The sequence below is a fragment of the Bubalus kerabau genome, chromosome 4 (assembly GCF_029407905.1).
Source record: "Bubalus kerabau isolate K-KA32 ecotype Philippines breed swamp buffalo chromosome 4, PCC_UOA_SB_1v2, whole genome shotgun sequence".
Classification (NCBI taxonomy): Eukaryota; Metazoa; Chordata; class Mammalia; order Artiodactyla; family Bovidae; genus Bubalus; species Bubalus kerabau.
Genome location: NC_073627.1, coordinates 47,196,806 through 47,216,005, shown reverse-complemented (window position 1 = coordinate 47,216,005; position 19,200 = coordinate 47,196,806). Strand labels below are relative to the sequence as shown.

The 19,200-nt window shown below is 50.2% G+C and overlaps 1 protein-coding gene across 1 annotated transcript in view; it reads left to right on the top strand.

The window, feature by feature from the left end:
* ASIC2 (acid sensing ion channel subunit 2) overlaps positions 1-19,200 on the top strand; it is a 292,907-nt gene that overhangs the window by 256,736 nt on the left and 16,971 nt on the right. The window lies entirely within an intron of this gene.

Sequence of the window (19,200 nt, the reverse complement as noted above, 5' to 3'; positions counted from 1 at the left end):
CTTCCCCACCCAGGGATCAAACCCTCACCTCTTGTGTCTTCTGCACTGGCAGGCAGGTTCTTTACCACTAGCACCACCTGGGAAGCCCACAGGTCTGAACACCAGGGTCTAAAGGCAAGAAGGAATGGATGAAGGAAGCTTCTTGGCTGAGGGACACAAACTGAGCCTTGAAGTCCAGGTAGCTGGCTGAAGGCTGAGAAGCAGGAAGAAACATCGGAGCAGAAAATAGAAGGGCAAAGGTGGAGAGGCTATGGGAGCCCAGTGGTTTGGGGGAGGATGAAAGGAGAGACAGGAAGGCAGATCACAGAGGGTCTTCTGCAGAAAAAAGGAGGTTGGATTTTACTGGGGAAGGTGGTGATGTGACTGAGGCTGCATTTTAGGAAGATCAGCTGGGAGTCAGACTGGAGGGGGTGCATGAGAGGTGGGGTGTCCAATTAGGAGACTGGTGCAATGGTCCCGGAGGGAGCTGAGGGCAGTCGCAACTGTCGAGTGGAGGGGACACCTGCATAGTCGTGGCAAGATGGAATTAGATGTGCTCACCCATCCAGTGGGAGTAAAGGGAAAAGGTGCGTATATGCTAAGTCACTTCGGCGGTGTCCGACTCTGTGTGAACCTATGTGAACTGTAGCCCTCCAGGTTCCTCTGTCCATGGGACTCTCCAGGCAAGAATATCAGAGCAGGTCACCATTTCCTACTCCAGGGGATTTTCCCAACCCAGGGATAGAACCCACATCTCTTGTGTCTCCTGCATTGGCAGGCCTATTCTTTACCACTGGGCCACCTGGGCAGTCAAAGTAGGTAAGAGAGGTTCACTGCCGTAGCAATCGACCCTTCGATGTGAGCGGTTAAGCACAGTGAAAGGATATTTCTCCTTCATGTTGTAGTCTAGTGCAAGTGGCAGTGGAGCCCTGCTCCATGCAGTCATTCAAGGATCCACCTTTCTCCCATCTGTGGCTCTGTCCTCCTCCTCTAGGCTCTCAGACTCATCACTCCTTCTGACATCAGCTGTAGAAAGAGAGAGCACATCTACTCTTAACCGCCTCAGCCTAGGAGAAAGAGTCCTACATGCCATCCAGAGACACATGCATTTGTGCTAAGGCGCTTCAGTCATGCCCAACTCTTTTTGACCCCATGGACTGTAGCCCACCAGGCTCCTCTGTCCATGGGATTCTCCAGGCAAGAATACTGGAGTGGGTTGCCACGCCCTCCTCCAGGGCATCTTTCTCACCCAGGGATCGAACCAGTGTCTCTTATGTCTCCATCATTGGCAGGCAGGTTCTTTACCACTAACGCCCCTCAGAGGTGCAGGGGGATGGAAAAGCCCACCAGCCCAGGAGGAAGATGAGCATTCCAATACTGAAACACACAAGGTCCAGTTTACCCTTGCAGTGGGTCCACAATTCCAGCACACGGCACTTTCTTAAGATGCTCCAGATACTTACTGGAGCTCAGTGGATGAGGTTTGCCCAGCCATTCCTGATGCAAAGACCCCAAACAGACAAGGGTGCCTCAAACCCTGGACGTCACTGAACATCCACTGCATTCTGCGTCCTGGCCTCTCTGTCTTGAGACGAGGGCTCAGCTCTCCACCTGCCAGCTTCCCAATGCCCAAAGCTTTCTGTTCTCCACGTGTTCCTCCTAATAGATGGCTCTTCCCTTCCGCACCCACAGGAGACTGAGGCTCTAAGGCAGTTGTCAAGAATTACCGCAGCCCAGAGAAAGGACAGGGAGAGGGAGAGTGATTCATCAAGAAGACTTATAAGCCGATTGGGCAGCCCATGATCAGAGCTGTTTAGCTACCCAAAGGGATAGCAAGATAAATTACAGCCGAAAGAATGAACAATTACAGCTCTGGCCTCTTACATTGTGAAGGCTTGTTCCAATCACCTATCACTGGGCTTTTAAAGTTTAGGGAGAAACGTTTGGAAGAGAGGGTGCCTGATTCTGGGTTTCTATCTTGCTTTTAAACAACTGAAGGATGGGTTCCTGGGAAAAAGGACGAGAAGGATATTTATAAACAAAATCTTTTCCTTGGGTTACTCCTTCAGACCTTTTTTTTTTTTTTTCACCAATTCTGTTTGATTTCTAGCGGGTAATGGTTCCCAGCGCTGGCTGTCCATAACACGGGCTGAGCACTTTCTCTCTCGCCGCTAAAGTCACTGTCAAATGGCTAATGAATCGTAAACAGGCATGGCAGCATGCACATGTAGCTGCCACTTAAAGGACCCTGGCTAAGCCCTTTGTGAAATTCGAAGATCCTTGAGTCATTAAAATAACCCCTGCCCTGGCTCAAGGCTGGGTGACTTTTATAGACAGGATGCTCTTAAGGCAAACAAAATTTTCTGGACTCTTTTGCCAGTGACGAAGGCCAAGATCTCGGCTATGTTGAGCACCTGCTCTGTGTCCTATAAACAATGCACTGGATTCAGTTCATATATTATCTCATAAAAGCTCTCCAGGACAGAGACAAGAGGTAACTGATACTCAAAGAAAGTCAATGGTTCGCCCAAGGTCGCCAAGCTAGCACTCAGTGAAGCTGGGTTTCAAGCTTAGGATGTCTGACTCCAAACATAATTCTTTCTGCTCCCAACACAACCCCCAAGTAAAGTGCCTGTCTGTGGGCTTCCCTGGAGGACCCCAGAGCTGAGTCCATTTATTTGTGTTTTTGCAAAGTTCACAGAAAAGAACTTCTCTGGTGGGTCCAGTGGCTAAGACTCCACGCTCCTGATGCAGGGGCCCCAGTTTCAATCCCTGGCCAGGGAACAGGATCCCCCATGCTGCTGCTAAGACCAAATAAATAAGCTCCCAGGAAAAGACAGAACTTGAAGCCACAGGGCTGTGGACAGTGCAGTGGTTGACTAGGTATACGAGATCACCCTGCCCTCACAGGTGGCTGGGCGGTAACCCAGAAAGAGGTCTAGATGGGGTGAGGGAGCGGGAGGCAGCTGGCTCAGTCGGCGTGGGACAGGACCAGGAGTCAAAAGACTTGGGTTCTTGTCTAAACCCTTTCTCTGAATTGCTGGATGATCACAGGCAAATCATTTTGCTGCTGTGAGCCTCAGTCTCCTCATCAGTACAATGGTGATAATATGGCTGTCTCACATTGAGAGAAAGAGGATGCCTTCTGGAGAGCCTCCCTGGGTCTCTGAATGGGTGGCCTCTCTCAAAGGGCAGTGGCCATCACCTGGCATTAGACAGGGAGGGCTTCCTTGGAGCGGGGACCACAGGAGAGAGGTGCTGGGTTTCAGCATCAGGTTGTCCAACTCTGAATCCCGACTCCATCACTTCCCAGCAGTGAGATCTTGGGCAAACCTCCACACAACTCTGTCTGAGATTCCTCATCTGTATAAGAGGGATAACAATGGTACCCACCTCATACTTTATCTACGCAAAGTGTCAAAGGTCAAAAGGTATCTGTCCCACTTCCTCCATGCCCCCAGCCTCCCACTCTCTACCATGATGCCATACACCAGCATGCCTACCACCATGGAGGAGGGCTGAAGCCACGGAACAACCTCAAGGAGCTTGAACGGAAAAGAGCTTGAACGAGGATTGTTCCTCTTTGAAAGGCAAGCAACCCAGGGCTTCCTCATGGTCTGACAGTTTGCATCTGTTCATCTGTGATGTTTCAGACTTGCAAGGGAAGGTTCACTTCAAAGACCACTTTGTCAAAGCAGCAGGGAAGACATCAGAGCATTTTGTAGTTAAGTCAATATTGCTTATGGTTTCTCTAGATGCGATTTCCAAAGCCTCTGAGTTGGGGAGGAGGGAAGTGGGGTGGGCAGCACAACATTTTGGGGTACCAACTCTATAACTCTATTCATGAGCACTCCCTGGGTGGGGAAGATCCCCTGGAGAAGAGAATGGCAACCCACTCCAGTATTCTTGCCTGGAGAATCCCATGGACAGAGGAGGCTGGTGGGTTATAGTCCATGGGGTTGCAAAGAGTCAGACACAACTGAGCAACACTTTCACTTTCAAACACACAGTGGGTTTCCCAGGGAGCTCAGTGGTAAAGAATTCATCTGCCAATACAAGAGCCACAGGAGATGCAAGTTTGATCCCTGGGTAGGGATGATTCCCTGAAGGAGGAAATGGCAATCCACTCCAGAGAATTCCATGGACAGAGGAGCCTAGCAGGCTACAGCCCACGGGTTGCAAAGAGTTGGACACAATAGAGCTGACACGCATGCACACACACGTGAACTTTACAGATAAGGACACTGAGACCTGTAGAGGGGGCTCATGCATCCATGGTCATCTGGAGTCAGGATTCGACACTAGCTCTGATCAACCCCAATCCAGACCGTGGTCCTTCAGGAACACAGGAGAAGGGATGCTGCCAATCCCTGTGGCCAACCAAAAGCTGCCCTCTCTTACCGCTTGTCTCCAGCACAGAGGTGCCTTCTGCTGGAAGGCCAGTGGGGAATCAGGAGTGGCTCTACGAGATCTGTGATCTGGGGAGTTTTCCCAGTAGCCACATTCGGTAGAAGGAGGGCTTCCACTGAGGTCTTCATATGGGTTATTGACATCTTAGTTGCCATCCCCCGTGGGGCTTCAGGTTTGAGGTCAAGGTCTTCATGCCCAGCAGAGTTGCCTGCCCCCATTGTCTTCCCTCACCTTCCCATCTGTTTCAAGAGGGCCTGCCCTGAGCCTTGGTACCACCAGGGGCAGCGGTGAGCAGGGGATGTTGTCCTGCAGGGCTGCAGAGCTCAGGCATCTGGCCCTTCTCCACTCCACCTGTGCTGAAACTCCAAAAAGGGGAGGTGTCCCCTGGGTACAGTTCCATGGGAGGATCCATCTAGAGCTCCTTCATACACCAGGGTCCTCAGTCTCCAGGCTCCCTTGTTTCATACACCCTCAAGCCCTGAGAAGTAGATAATTATTCCCATTGTGCTGATGAGGAAACTGAGGCTCAAAGATATTTTAAAACTTGCCCAGGATCTCATAGGAAGTCATAGCAACAGCTGCCGTTTGTTGAGCACCCACTGTGTGCCAGGTACCAGGCATGAGCCCATTTAGAATACTTCATCAAATCTAAGACAGCGACAGCTGTAGGGGCCAATATTATGTTATGTGCCAGTAAGAAAGAAAAACTACCACGGATGGGATGGTAAGGTCTGTAAAGAGGGGTTAGGATGTGGGGAAATATGTGTCTTACAATTAATGAAATATAGACATTCTTACAACAATGAGATAGGCATTGTCACTCTCAATTTACAATTGGGGAAACTGAGCCATTAAGTGACAGAGCTTGAACCCCAAACCAGGTCTGCCTGAGTCCAGGGCCCAGTCTTTTAACCACACAGTCCTGCCCCCGAGTATTGATTAAGTCCTTGCTCTGCTCCAGTGCCATCTCTCTCCTAGACCATCTCTTCAGTCTCCATGGAGACTCGCAGGAAGGTACCAGTGCCCCCTTCTAGAGGTGAAGAAACAGCTGAGAATTAGAATCCGGAGCCCCATTCCAAAGTCCACTCTCTTTTCTCAATATCATGCTGTATATCCTCTGACACTTCGTGCCTCTGCAACCCCTATCATCTTAAAAAATATTCACAATCTAAAAGTTGAGAGTTGTGTTTTATTCGGTGGGAATTTTTGAGGACTCCAAGCCCAGGAGACAGCATCTCAAGGGACCCTGAGAGAACTGTTCTGAGGAGGCGAGGGCAGGAGCCAGGTGACACAGAAGTTCTGCAACAAAGGGCAGGTAGTCTGACCATCAAAAGATTGGTGTTAATTAAAGGAAGCCAGATATCTCAAGTTGTGGAATTGAGTGCTTTTCTGTGTATGGGAAGATGCAGGAGTCTGGGCTTAAATGCAGTCGTTCCTCTCATATGCAGCTCAGCCATCTGGGGCCAGTATCCTATGTTTTCACATCCTGAGCTCCCTTGGGCTCACCCTAAGGAGTGACTGCAACCTGGTGGCTGTTAGGTCACAAGTATTCTCCCCCTTTCTGAGTGTCCTTAGGGCTCACCAGATCACGGTGGAGGGCTGGAATCGCCGATGACTGTCACATCCTTGTTTACTGATATGGCAGGAAGTACTCTATATCTTATCCCCAAGCTATCTTTTCCACGAGCCCATGGACACCGACATTGACATTCCCTCAATGGAAAGGTGAGGGTGAATGTCCTTCTCAGGAGCCAGCCCGTAACGGATACAAATGACTCTGAACTCCCGAGGCTGGTGGTGTATTGCTCTTTCCACTGTAGTCCTTCCTAACGGTCTAAGCACTTAAGATGATGTCTATGAAAGGGCAATGCGTCCCCAGTTCCCCTTCAAAGCATTTCCTGGACGTACCCCATAGACTGTAACTATCACTGGGATCACCAGCCCAGCCATACAAAATTGAAATCATTTAGTGGAAAAGAAAGGTTTTTTTAAGCTTGTAAAGTACTCTGACTGTGTAAAAAATGTGGCCCAGCATGCTGGCGATGGTGGCATTTCTAGAGACGACGGCCAGGAAGTCACAGTTTGAAGGACTGATAGGTAGTGATAGATGAGATTTTATGATTATAATGAGCCCCCCATGAATATTAATTATTTGGGGAATGATGGAACACAGTGTGGTGTTATAAACAGCCTAGATGCAAAGCAGGTAGCCCTCTTTGAAAAAGTGCTTAAGATTCAATTAAATGTGACTCCAGTTGGTTCTTCCCAGGTGGCACAGTCGTAAAGAATCCACCTGCAATGCAGGAGACGTGGGTTTGATCCCTGGGTGGGGAAGATCCCCTGGAGAAGGAAATGGCAACCCACTCCAGTATTCTTGCCTGGGAAATCCCATGGACAGAGGAGCCTGGTGGACTACAGTCCATGGGGTCACAAAAGAGTTGGATACCACTTAACAATTAAACAACGATGACAAGTTGGTGCAGAGCTGAGCTGGAAAGATCAGACCTGAGAACTCAGCCCCAACCTGAGAGTTAAGTGGCTCAAGAGCATAAACTTTAGATCATTTTCCAGGATCCACATTTATTTTTATTTTGGTCATGCTGCATGACTTAGTCCCCCGACCAGGAATCGAACCCAGAGCCCAAGGCAGTGAAAGCAAAGGAGTCCTAACCACTGGTCACCGGGGAAGTCCTCCATCCACACATTTTATGCCTGTAAATGTCCACCATCCCCACGCTGGGAAGTTCCAGGAAGAGGATAATAAAAGAATTTTATGGCCCCTGTTGTAGGCATACAGAGCCTCCCTGCCTGCCTGCCACAGAGCCTTCACCATACAGGGTCACAGCCCAGGGAGGAAATTGCCCCAGGCTCCCGAACGCGGGCATCCAGGGTGGCAGCTGTGCCATCCCGTAGGGTGAAGGCGGCGGCCGCTCATTCTGATCCCCTTGCTGGACTTTCAGAGGCCTCGGGTGGAGTGTGGGGCACGGAGGTATCACAGGGCCCCCACCCCCACCTCTCTGGAGCCGCACACTCGATCAGTGCAGGGGCTCAGCAAGCATCCTGTCTGTCCATATTCAGGGCTAGGACATGTAGCGTGCTGCTGGGTCAGCTGGACGTCCTCCTAGCTGGTTCAGAATCTGCTCGAGGGCGGTGGAGGGCTGAGGTGGGGGTGGGGAGGAGGGGACGGGCAAGTGGCCCCAGTGAGGACAGGAGGAGGCAGAGGGCAGAGCTGGGAGGGGCGCCCTATGTTCAGCCCACCCCACCCCCAAGCACCCACTCACGCACACTCCCAGCCTGGGTGGAAGCCACACCGAGATAATAGACCCACAGCCTTGGCCTTGACCATACAGAGCAATTTACTATTCCATTTTGCTTCCAGGTTTTCTTGGTCTGCGATTGTGATTTTTTTATTCCTCCTCAGACACCACCCCCACCCCAACTCTGTGCCCATCCAGATGTCTGGAAAATGGATTCTGAATGGAGCTAAAAGCCAAAACTATAGCAAATGCACTGAGATACCTTCACTTGGAGAAAAGCTGTTAGGTGAACAACCTGGACACAACTTCTCCTTCAAATACACCCACTGAAAAGAGCAGGGTTGTAAAAGGCCCCCATTCCAATAGAGACTGTGCATGGAGGCCAGTTCTGTGGCCCTACAAACACATTCGAGACCCCAGCCCCAACCCCCTGCCCTGTCCATTGGAACAGGAATGTTTTCATTATTTATAAAGCTGCTGTAATTCAAGGGGAGACAATGGGATGATGGTGCTTGACGGCCAGCCAAGGAGGGAACCCAGGCAGGGTTGTAGTAGAGGGAGACAGGCTGCTCCAGGTCCCAGAGCGCCCTCTGGTGGTGACACGCACACCTTGATCCATGTGAATCTCCGGCTGTTGTGCAGTGCACGCCCTGCACAGCTGTGCACGGCAGTTCTGAGATGGTCTAATCTAACAGAGCGAGTGATCAGTCCCTCGTCTGGCCTCTCCAGCTGATGATACTCAGAGGTAGACATTGGACGGAGGGATCTTCTTTGAAAGATGAAAACACTCCCAGGGTTTAAAAAAAGAAAAACAGAGGAAGTAGATGAAGAGGAGGGAAAGAAAGTTCAGGGCAGAATCTGGAGCTCAAAGGGCTACTTTCCAGCTTATGGAGCTGAGAGTGTGAGTCAGAGAAAGGGGCTGGGTGAGTCAGGACCCCCTAGAACCATGTCACGAGAACCCCAGAAGCACTGAAGTCCAGGGGAGAAGCTGCCAGGAGCCCAGGACAGGAAAAGACAAGGATACTTATGCCAACAACCTGCCCAGGGTTGGAGGGAGTAAAGAAAACCCGAGGCTCTGAGTAGGGTGGTGCGTGGTCCAGGGCAGGCCCAGAGTGAGTGGCCAAGCCAGGCTGTGTGCCTCCAAGCTCCCTCCTCTGGATAAGGCCCCCTCCCTGCCTGCATCCCTACGACGCTTCCCCTCTCCCTGTTTCAACCAACAAATCACACACCGAGACAATTTGCTGAGAACGCGCTGTCGGCACCGACAGCACCCGCCCAAGAAATTGTGTCCAGATGAAGATGCGAGGATAATGGCGTGTCGGCATGCACAGACACACTTAAGCACGCTCTTCTGCCGAGGCAGCTCTCACCCCTGGGGAGTGGAGGCAGGGCGTGAATCCTGCAGGGACTGCTGCCTCCCCGCGGTATAGATACACTGCAGGCGTGGGAGTCACCGTAACAAGGATGGAGAATGTTTCAGTCACCCGGGGCTGTTCCAGGGCGCTGAGCAAGGCACACCGGCCGACATTCGCCCACATGCACTCTTGTTGCCCTGCCAGAGGCTCCCCCTCCAGGCCAGGACTTTCTTTACCTCTGGGCCTTGGCCTGGGCAGGTCCCTGGACCCAGAACACCTTTCCCACACCAGATCTAATGAACAACAGTCTTTCTAGACTCAGCTCGCAGGTGACCACTGCCTCCATAAAGAGTTTTCTGACTTCCGCCCCCACTCCAGGTTGGTCTGGCCGTGCCCTTCTCAGTGTCCCCACGATTCCTATGCACTGTGGCTCCATTTCAGCACGTGCTTCGTTAGGTGCATGCCTATTCTTTCTAGAGTGTAAGCCCCCAGGTCATAGGAACCAGGTCTTATTCATCTTTGTAGCCTCAGTTCCTCCTAGCTATGTTCCTGGGACAGATTCATTGCACACTTGCAAAGTGAATGAGTGAGTAAGTGGGTAGAAGGATGAATAGATGGACAACGGATGGATGGATGGAGACTAGATGAATGGATGGGTGGAGGGTGTGGATGGATGAATGGGTGTTGGTAAATGGATGAATGGATGGATGGAGGGAGGGAATGGGTGGATGGAGAGTTGGTGGATTGATAAATGGATAGGATGGATGGAAGGATGGAGGCATGAATGGAGAGTGGGTGGGTGGATGGATAGATGGATGAATGAATAGATGGATGGAGGGAGGGATGAATGGAGGGTGGGTGGATGGATGAAAATAATAATGAGAACATGATATTTTTATGAAAATAAAACTGCACAAGACTGTCTGCCCCATGACACCAAAGCTGGAAGAATCCTTGGAGAGCTTCAGAGGCATACCTAGAGCCAGCAAAGCCCAAGGTGAAACTCATGCTAGAATGAGGAAAGCTATAGTCTTTTTTTAAAAATCCTTTCTTTTTTGAGTAAACAATTCACATTTTTTTTGCTCTTCTCACATTCTCTCCCACTCACAGACATTTTTGCAATGGATGTAACCTCGTTATTTTATTATTAGTCATAAACCATGGGTAATTCGCTTTTTAAATGGACTTTGTTAATTGCTGAAGTGCTGCATCAGCCACTACTATGACTTAGTTTCCCGCCAGCACAACAAGGAGCTCTGTGTGTGACCCCTCTGCAGGTCTGGGGTGTTGCTCTATTCCACTGGGTGGATCCTCCTGTGGTCCAAAGGGTCTGAATGCCAGTCAAGGATTTTCCTGAACAAGAGGGCAGGCTGTGGTTCCCATTCCTGCAGGGAGGTCACATTCTGTATTTTATAAGGCACATACTAAGTCTTATTCAATCTATGTGAATGTTTAACAGCATGGAGTTTGATGGTTTCTACAGATGAAACTTCCCCAAAATACATGTCCTCTTGGTTCTGATTTCACATCTGTGATCGATTGGTGATGTCTGCCGGGCACCAGAGTCGGGGGAGGGGTGCAGTCACGTGGTTTGCCTTATAGATCACACCTTATACCATACTACACCTGGGGGTTATCTATTCCCAGATGCTGCAGGTGAAAAAACTGTGTCCCTTAGAGAGGACAATGGGATAACAGCACCGCCAAGGTCAGGCTGTCTCCTGAGCGCCTTTCAGGAGCCTTGCAGATGGACAGACCTGAATTTGACTCCTGCCTCTCACTTGTTAGCTGTGTGGTGGTGGGCAAGTTTCTGAAGTTTGCTCATCTGTAAAATGGGGAGGATAATATTTAAGTGGCAGAGCTGTTGTGAAGGATAAACTGTCCAATGAATCTATGCAGTATTTCCCATGTCTGTGTGGCACAGAGGGGGACCCGAGAGTGGGCTTTATGTCCAGCACTAGGAAATGAATTGTCCGAGGAGACACATGTGCTGTCCGGAGACACATGTGCTGTCCAATCAAGAGACTTTATTGGGAAGGGGAATGCGTGTGGAGTGCAGCAGGGTAAGGGAACTCAGGAGGACTGCTCTGCCACATGGCTCACAGTCTCCGGTTTACGGGGACGGGATTAGTTTCCGGGTTGTCTCTGGCCAATCACTCTGACTCAGGGTCCTTCCTGGTGGCGCATGCATCCCTCAGCCAAGATGGATTCCAGCAAGGAGGATTCTGGGATATTGGTAGGATATGCAGCATCTCCTTTTGACCTTTCCTGAATTCTTCCGGTTGGTGGGGGCTTGTTAGTTCCGAGTTCCTTACCAGGACCTCCTGTTGTAAAATAACTCATGCAAATGGTTACTATGGAGCCTGGCCAGGGTGGGCCATTTCAGTCAGTGATTCCCCTAACACTGGAATCTGGAGAACCCATGTTCCCATCCCCAGATCTCTGCCACAGTCTCCACCATCCATCTACACACACACACACCCCGCCCCCAGTAACTGGCTCTGCTTCCTGTGGACCCCACCCACTGCAGTATTAGGCAAGGCAGGATAGGTAGTGATGAACATGTAAATGGTTGGGTTCTACCTCCAGCTCTGTCTCTTACTACTCATGACCATAGGTCTCTTTTCCACTCCAGTCTCCCCAGATATATTGCTACAATGGAGGTCATAAAAGTACCAACCCCACAAGGTTGTTGTCAGGATTTGAAGAGTCGCTCCAAGTACGTTAGTAAGGGCTCAATAAATATCAGCAATGTCTATATCATCAATTAGTCTCCTGTGGGTCTTCAGGGCTAGTAGTCCTTACTCACAAAGGGTCATTGTGAGGATTGAGACACTGTTCTTCTAAGCACCTACATGGGCTCTCCAGCTGGGACCCCAGCTCAGTCTCTCTGCGGTGACTTTGGCTTCTTCCTGGTGCCATGGCTCCTGCTTTGACCTTGGGAGCTGAGGTATCACTAGAGCCGCAGGGACAGGAGGCAGGGATGCCTCACTGCTTCTGCGCTGCCTACAAGGACCTGTTTCCCCTGAGACATCAGAGCTGCCTGTTACTGACTGATGGGTGGATTTGATTTTCGTATTTGATTTGATTTTAGTATTGTTTAAAAGGGGCACAATATAATCATTTGTGAACACACTTAAATCACTCAGCGGGATGAAATAAAAACATCAAACCAAAAATCACAGCTCAGAAAGCAAGCAGGCTCTGATTTCCCCCTCGATCTGGCTGGGCCAGGGGACGTTTGCTGTTGTAGTGGAAGGTGGGAGGGCATGGGTAGGACCAAGGGGGACCTCATGAGTCTCAGACCACCAAAGACTTAAGGCCCCAACCATCACAGATGGAATGGGGCTTCCCAGGTGACACCAGTGGTAAAGAATCCGCCTGCCCATGCAGATGCCCAGAGATGCAGGTTCCGTCCCTGGGTCAGGAAGATCCCTTGGAGTAGGAGATGGCAACCCACTCCAGTATTCTTGCTGAAAAATTCCATGGACAGAGGAGACTCTCGGGCTACAGTTCAGGGGGCCACTTAGAGTTGGACACGACTGAGCACACACGCATCGCCCCATAACAGATGGAACAGAGACGCCCAGAGAGGTTGAGTGACAGGCTCAAGGTCACACAGGAAAACCTGCCATCAGCCCAGGACTCAGATGTGATTCGATGCTGAGCCCACCTCAATGTAGGGCTCACGGGGACCAACATGAAGGATCCTCTGCTCCTGCTGGATTGGCTCTCCAGCCGCCTGCACTCATCCTCTGTACTGTGGCTGGGAGAAAGCAGGATGGTGCAATTCATTCATTCACTCACTCATTCATTCATCCAGTTAAGTACCAAGCACCCACTATGTGCCAGGCCCTGTATGAGAGGCCTGAGAGCCAGTGAATCAGGAAGAGCTAAGACTGTGGCTGGAGAGGCGGGATGTCTATTAGGACAGGCACGTGGGACCAGCCGCCTACTGACACCTTAAATGAAGGACTTTCATAAGCACTTCCCAAACCTAAGACTCAACAAACCCAGGAAGTACTGCAAGCGAAGCTCTTCCCACCTATTGTCTCACTTTGCCCTCAGGGAAGCCCTGCTCCTCACAGAACGTTAGCTCTGCTTTGCAGAGAAGGAAGCTGAGGCCCAGAGTATCTAGGTGACTTCACCGAGGGCATAGAGCCGGTCCCTGACGGCACCATGCTCTTCCTGCTGGGCCCGAGTTGTGTGGGCTTGGGGACAAGGAAGGGAACAGGTCTCAGGGATCTGGGAACATGCCTTCAGGTAGTGGCAGGAGGGGTCTGTGGCAAACAGGAGCCCCTGGAGAGCAGGTTCCCCATTGTACTCATCCCTCTAGCCCGAGCGCCCACATTGTAGGAGTTAATGAAGAGCTTGCTCAACTGTGCTGGACCACTGGGCTTTGGTGGTCCACAAAAGCCCCTCTGAGCCTTTGTTAGCAGCCCAAACTGTACCCTGATGCCTCTTCCCTGCACCCCAAGGACAGCCCCCTCTGGCCAAGCACTTCTTCATCCACAGGAATAAGCTGAACACTCCTGCCGACTGTGTTCCCTGCAAAAGAACTCACAAAGGGGATTTTTCCCTTCACACTCAAGGCGATTATTCCCAGAGTGATGGCTTCCCACTGGCTCTGAGCCAGGATCCCTCTGGCCTCTTCTTTTCCCCAACACCCAAAGGGAAGAAAACACCTTCTGAGCCAAATACTCAGACCCGATTGATCACCTGAGAGCAGCCCACCCTCTGCCCACCCTTTCTCCCGGTTTGTATAAAATGAGACACAGAGGCTCAAAACCTGGAAGATTCTGGAGGCGTTTCAGCAGCTCTCTGGTCCATATGCCTTGCTTTATGCAGCAGGAAAGTGAGGTTCACAGGTTACCATTCCTGCCTGAGGAACTATGTAAATCACTGGGACCTCACTGGGTGTTCAAACTCTGCACTGTAAGCCTTGGCATTCCTGCGAGATGCTTGTGGGGTCACTGCAAGGGCCAGGCGGAGAAGGCAATGGCAACCCACTCCAGTACTCTTGCCTGGAAAATCCCATGATGGAGGAGCCTGGTAGGCTGCAGTCCATGGGGTCGCTAAGAGTCAGGCACGACTAAGCGACTTCACTTTCACTTTTCACTTTCATGCATTGGAGAAGGAAATGGCAACCCACTCCAGTATTCTTGTCTGGAGAATCCCAGGGACAGAGGAGCCTACTGGGCTGCCATCTATGGGGTCGCAGAGTCAGACATGACTGAAGTGACTTAGCAGCAGCAGCAAGGGCCAGGAGACTGAGTATGAGACTCTGGGCTCCCCATTCCCTACCTGCACCCACAGCAGCTCTTCTTTGCTTGTTTATTATATTGGTGTTCATGTCATATTTGATTTGAAGGGAGGGAAAGTTTTATGGCTTTTAAAAGTTAGGAGTTTTGCAGTCTCAAAGACCTGGAATCAATGTAATCTGGGACCCAGGGAAATGGGGCATAACCCGACTGAGCCTCAGTTTCTTCATCTGTTTAATGGGGATAACAATATCAACCTTGCTGCTCGATGACAAGATAAAATGAGAAAACTCAAAGGGCCAGCACAGAGCCTAACACATGGACGGCACCCGACAACGGGCTTCACTTCTTCCTAGAAGCCCCAGCCACGCTCCTCTCACGATGCTACCTGTCACATTTCATTTCTTGCACAATCACGAAGAAACAGTCAAAACCACAGCATGCTAGCTTCCCAGTTAATCAAACGTTGATAGAGATCCCAGAGAGACTTCAGAAGTAACAGAAAATACATGTGCATCACTAGTCGTCAGGGTGTGTTTCTACGTTTCCGGTCAAAGCACAGCAGGGGTCTCTGTTGCCAGGTCACTGTACAAGGTGAGACAGAGCCCCGGTAAGGAGATAAGATGCCAACAACATCTTCAGTTTATTCAGCATCTGTTATTCACCAGACACTCTTGGAGATGTTTCCTCTTATTACAGAACAAGGCAGAAAAAAATCTTAACATTTGGCTTTAGAATTCCACCCAGGGAGGAAAGTGCCTTTCCTTGAGACTCCATAGGAGAGGATGTTGCCATGCACCAAGATGTCAAAGGATGATGCAGCTACTTAAGAATATGTGGGTTCTGCTTCTGGAAAGGATGACAAAGCAGATGAGGAGAGAGAAAGCAGGAAGGAGAGAAGGAGGAACATGGAGAGGGGTTGGGCTTAGGCAAGGAGAAGGGGCTTTGCTCTGATGTAGACCCTCCTCCAACTCTGACATCTTCCATATAATCTAACGCCCTGGGTGAACGGGCTTTCATGAAAATGAATGAGGGGCTGAGTTTTGCATCCCACCATATGACCCAGAACAGAGACCGGAAGACGTTAGCCAAGGGTGACAGCTGGCTTACACATACCTTGTGTTCAAAACCCACAGTGTCCCTCTGAAGTAGTTAATATCTCAGGGTGTTTCTCAAGCAGAAAGGGCAAGTCCCCCACTAAGCAAATGGCAGAGTCAGGATTCCAACCCAGCTGGGTCCGAGCACAGAGCGCGTGCTCCTACGATGGGTCCTCCCAGCAGACAGGGAACCAGGATCCCAGCCAGGTGGGTTAGCAAGGAAGAAGTATAAGCCAGGCAGGTCAGAACAAAGACCCCGACCCAGCCCTGGGAAGGAGCTGGCAAGAGAATTCCAGAGTCTAAAAGGATTGGGTCCAGGTGATCATGGTGTCCAGTGCCTAAATCAAAAGGCCAAGCGGCTGACACAACAAAAAAGTCGGGTGGGTGCCAGCTAAGCTCAGTGGGCATCACTCCTTGTCTCCCTCCTCCTGTCTCTCTCCTCTGGTCTTTCCTACCCTTTCCAGGAGCAGGAGGAACATATTAATATACAGTCTCATCACTGTCCCAGCGTCCTCCCTAAAGGAGCATCATAGCTAAGGCCTTAGAGTGTGGGTTGCAGACACAAGGAAAAGGCCAAAGGAGCTTAGCAACTGGTGGCTCAGTTCAGTTCAGTTCAGTCGCTCAGTTCGGTCCGACTCTTTGCGACCCCGTGAATCACAGCACGCCGAGCCTCCCTGTCCATCACCAACTCCCGCAATTCACTCAAACTCATGTCCATCGAGTCGGTGATGCCATCCAGCCATCTCATCCTCTGTCGTCCCCTTCTCCTCCTGCCCCCAATCCTTCCCAGCATCAGGGTCTTTTCCAATGAGTCAACTGGTGGCTCAGAAAACAATAAAGAATCTGCCTACAATGCAGCAGACCCAGGTTCAATCCCTGGGGTGGGAAGATCCCCTGGAGAAGGAAATGGCAATCCACTCCAGTATTCTCGCCTGGAGAATCCCTTGGACAGAGGAGCCTCGGGGCTGCAGCCCATGGGTTTGCAAAAAGTCGGACTCGACTGAGCCGCTGGCTGACTCCCTCCAAGCATCTCTATGGGCAGCCAGGCTGACTGCAGCGCCACCTGCTGGCACACCTCGGAATCTGCGGGCTGTGAGAGGCTGGGGAAGCCAGCAGCTGAGGAGTAACATAGGCTATCCCGGCACAGGGAGAGTGCAAACACCAGTTTCTCTATAAAATGAAAAAGTCTGTGGAGAAAGGCCTCAAGACAGTGGAGCAATGAGAGGCAAGCACCAGGGTATTCTATCACAAAAGTTCTGAGATCTTGGCTTAGCTCATAAATGTTAGCAATTGTGCAAAGCCACTGGTTCCATGGCATAGTGGGGGTCAGCGGTGGCGGGGGGGAAGCTAAGGATGGATGAGTTGTCCAGTAAAGGCAGGAACACTTTAAGACTCAATCCTGAGCATCTCTCCTCTATCCCTGAGCTGGCTCATCCACCCAACAGCTCCAGGATCCACCAGAGCCCTCCCCCCATCTCCACCCCAGATCTCCGTCCCCAGCCCCAGACCCCTAGATCAGCTGTCTGAGTACCATCTTGACTTGGATGTCTGCATTGACAGGAGTCTGTATTATAATAAACCCAACGCAAAATAACTTGAGCCAAAAAAGGATGGAGACTTTCTGGTCTGTAAAACCAGATTGTAAGGACAGCAGAGGTGGAGTTGGTCTATTTGTTGAAGGAACGAAAAAGCAGAAAAGCATGAAGACATTTGTTAGGGGGAAGAAGATAGGAACTAAGTCTCGGGGGATGGACTAGCTGCTGGGCATTTATCTCATTTAGACCGACGAGGAGGCTAAAAGCTGAGGCTGGAGAATGGGGGTTTCGTCACTTATTCAAAGTCACAGAGCTAGCCCATGAAACAGTGGGATTCAAGGTTCTGTCTGACTTGGTCCACTGTCTCTGATTTTCAGATTAAAATTATAGATGTAGAAACAGACTCACAGACTTAGAGAATGATTTTATGGTTACCACAGGAGAAGGGATACTTATGGAGTTTGAGATGGACATGTACACACTGCTAGATTTAAAATGATTAACCAACAAGGTCTTACGGTATAGCACAGGGAACTCTGTTCAATATTATGCGGCAACCAGCACGGGAGAGGAGTTTGAGGGAGACTGTGTATGTACGGCTGAGTCCTTTTGCTGTGCACTTGAAACTGTCACAACGCTGTTGATCTGTTATACGCCAATACAAAATAAAAAGTTTTAAAAAATAAAAATTTAAAATTATAGACGTAGGGTCTATGGCTAGGCATAAGGTCTTAAGAGATTTTTGAATCCCCAACGGTACCTGCAATACTTGAGTCTCTCTCTTCCCATCCCAGCCAGGTAGTTGTATGGTTTCTGCTTGCACACCCTTCATGGTGGGGAGCTCACCCTCAAGAGAGTGATTTTATTATTGAATCATAAGAGTAGGTTGGTAAGTTGAGACAGAGTGTATCCTTCTTCAGCGTTAAAGAAGGGAAGGCAGGGGCTGTGCCTACCGCCGTGTCTGCAACATCAATCAATGTGATCGCCCTCCCCACTCCCCTCAGTACACCTGTTCTTGTGTCTGTCTTTCCCTGGGGATTCCAGGAAACAAATCTAATTCTTCTTCCCGGAGACAGCCCTTCAGATATTTGAAGACTGTGCTTCAGGGTCCCCTGAGGCATTGCTTACCCAGGATAAATAGTCCAACCCACTTTCAGACACCCGTTGGAAAGCAAGAGTTGATGCTGTACACACTGCGATTTTCCAGCTGCTGCTGTGGGAGGCTTCAGAAAAGCTGATGGGACGAACGATAAACCAGCCCCCACAGGGAAGCCACGGTATCTGGATCACGCGTGCATGCATGCTCAGTCATGTCCGACTCTCTGCAACCCCGTGGACTGTAGCCCACCAGGCTCCTCTCTCCATGGAATTCGCCAGCAAAGACTACTGGAGTGGGTTGCCATTTCCTACTCCAGGGGATCTTCCCCACCCAAGGATCAAACCCGAGTCTCGTGCATCTTCTGCATTGGCAAGAGGATTCTTGACTACTGGTGCCACCTGGGAAGCCCCAGGTCTGGATCATGACCTCTGCATTAAAAGGGGAGGGGGGGGCTGTGACTGACCCTGAACAAACTGTGGCCCATCCACAGAGCTTCACCTGTTACATTCTAGGTTCATCCACTGTGGGAAACCGTTTTAGAGGAAAAATAAATGAGTCTCTCCCAAAATCATTTTACATCATTTTAGACCTCCAGTCTTGCCAAAAGTCCTTATGAATTCTTCCCAAATCCAGTTTCTGTGCTTATGGATCCAATAGTCAGCAACGTGGGGACCCAGTCCATCCTAATCATACACTATCAAACCTACTCGTCAACCCTCCCAATTTACAGATGGGGAAGCTGAGGTCCAGAGGAGAGCAGTGACTTATCCAAAGTTGTTCAGGAAATCTGCAAAATCCTGGTCTGCTCATGAATTCCAAAGAAAGATGAGAGAGTAATGCAAACCTTCAGGGAAAGGAAGAAGAAATGAGCTGTAGGAAAAAACAAAAGAGAAAAGCTCTGAAACGTCCTCTCTGGAGTGTTTTTCTCTCTCTCGTGTCAATTTCCTATAGAGACACAGAGACAATGTAATAGTATATATACAAGCAAGGTTGAAGTCATAGAGTCCTGGGTCCACATGCTGACTCTGCTGGTGACTTTGTGCATGACCTTGGACAGGCTACTTAACCTTTCTTTTTATTTTTTCTTTTATTTATTTACTTGACCATGCCGTGCGTCATGCGGGATCTTAGTTCCCCGGCCAGGAATCGAACCACACCTGCTGCAGTGGAAGCATGGAATGTTAACCACTGGAGTGCCGGGGAAGTC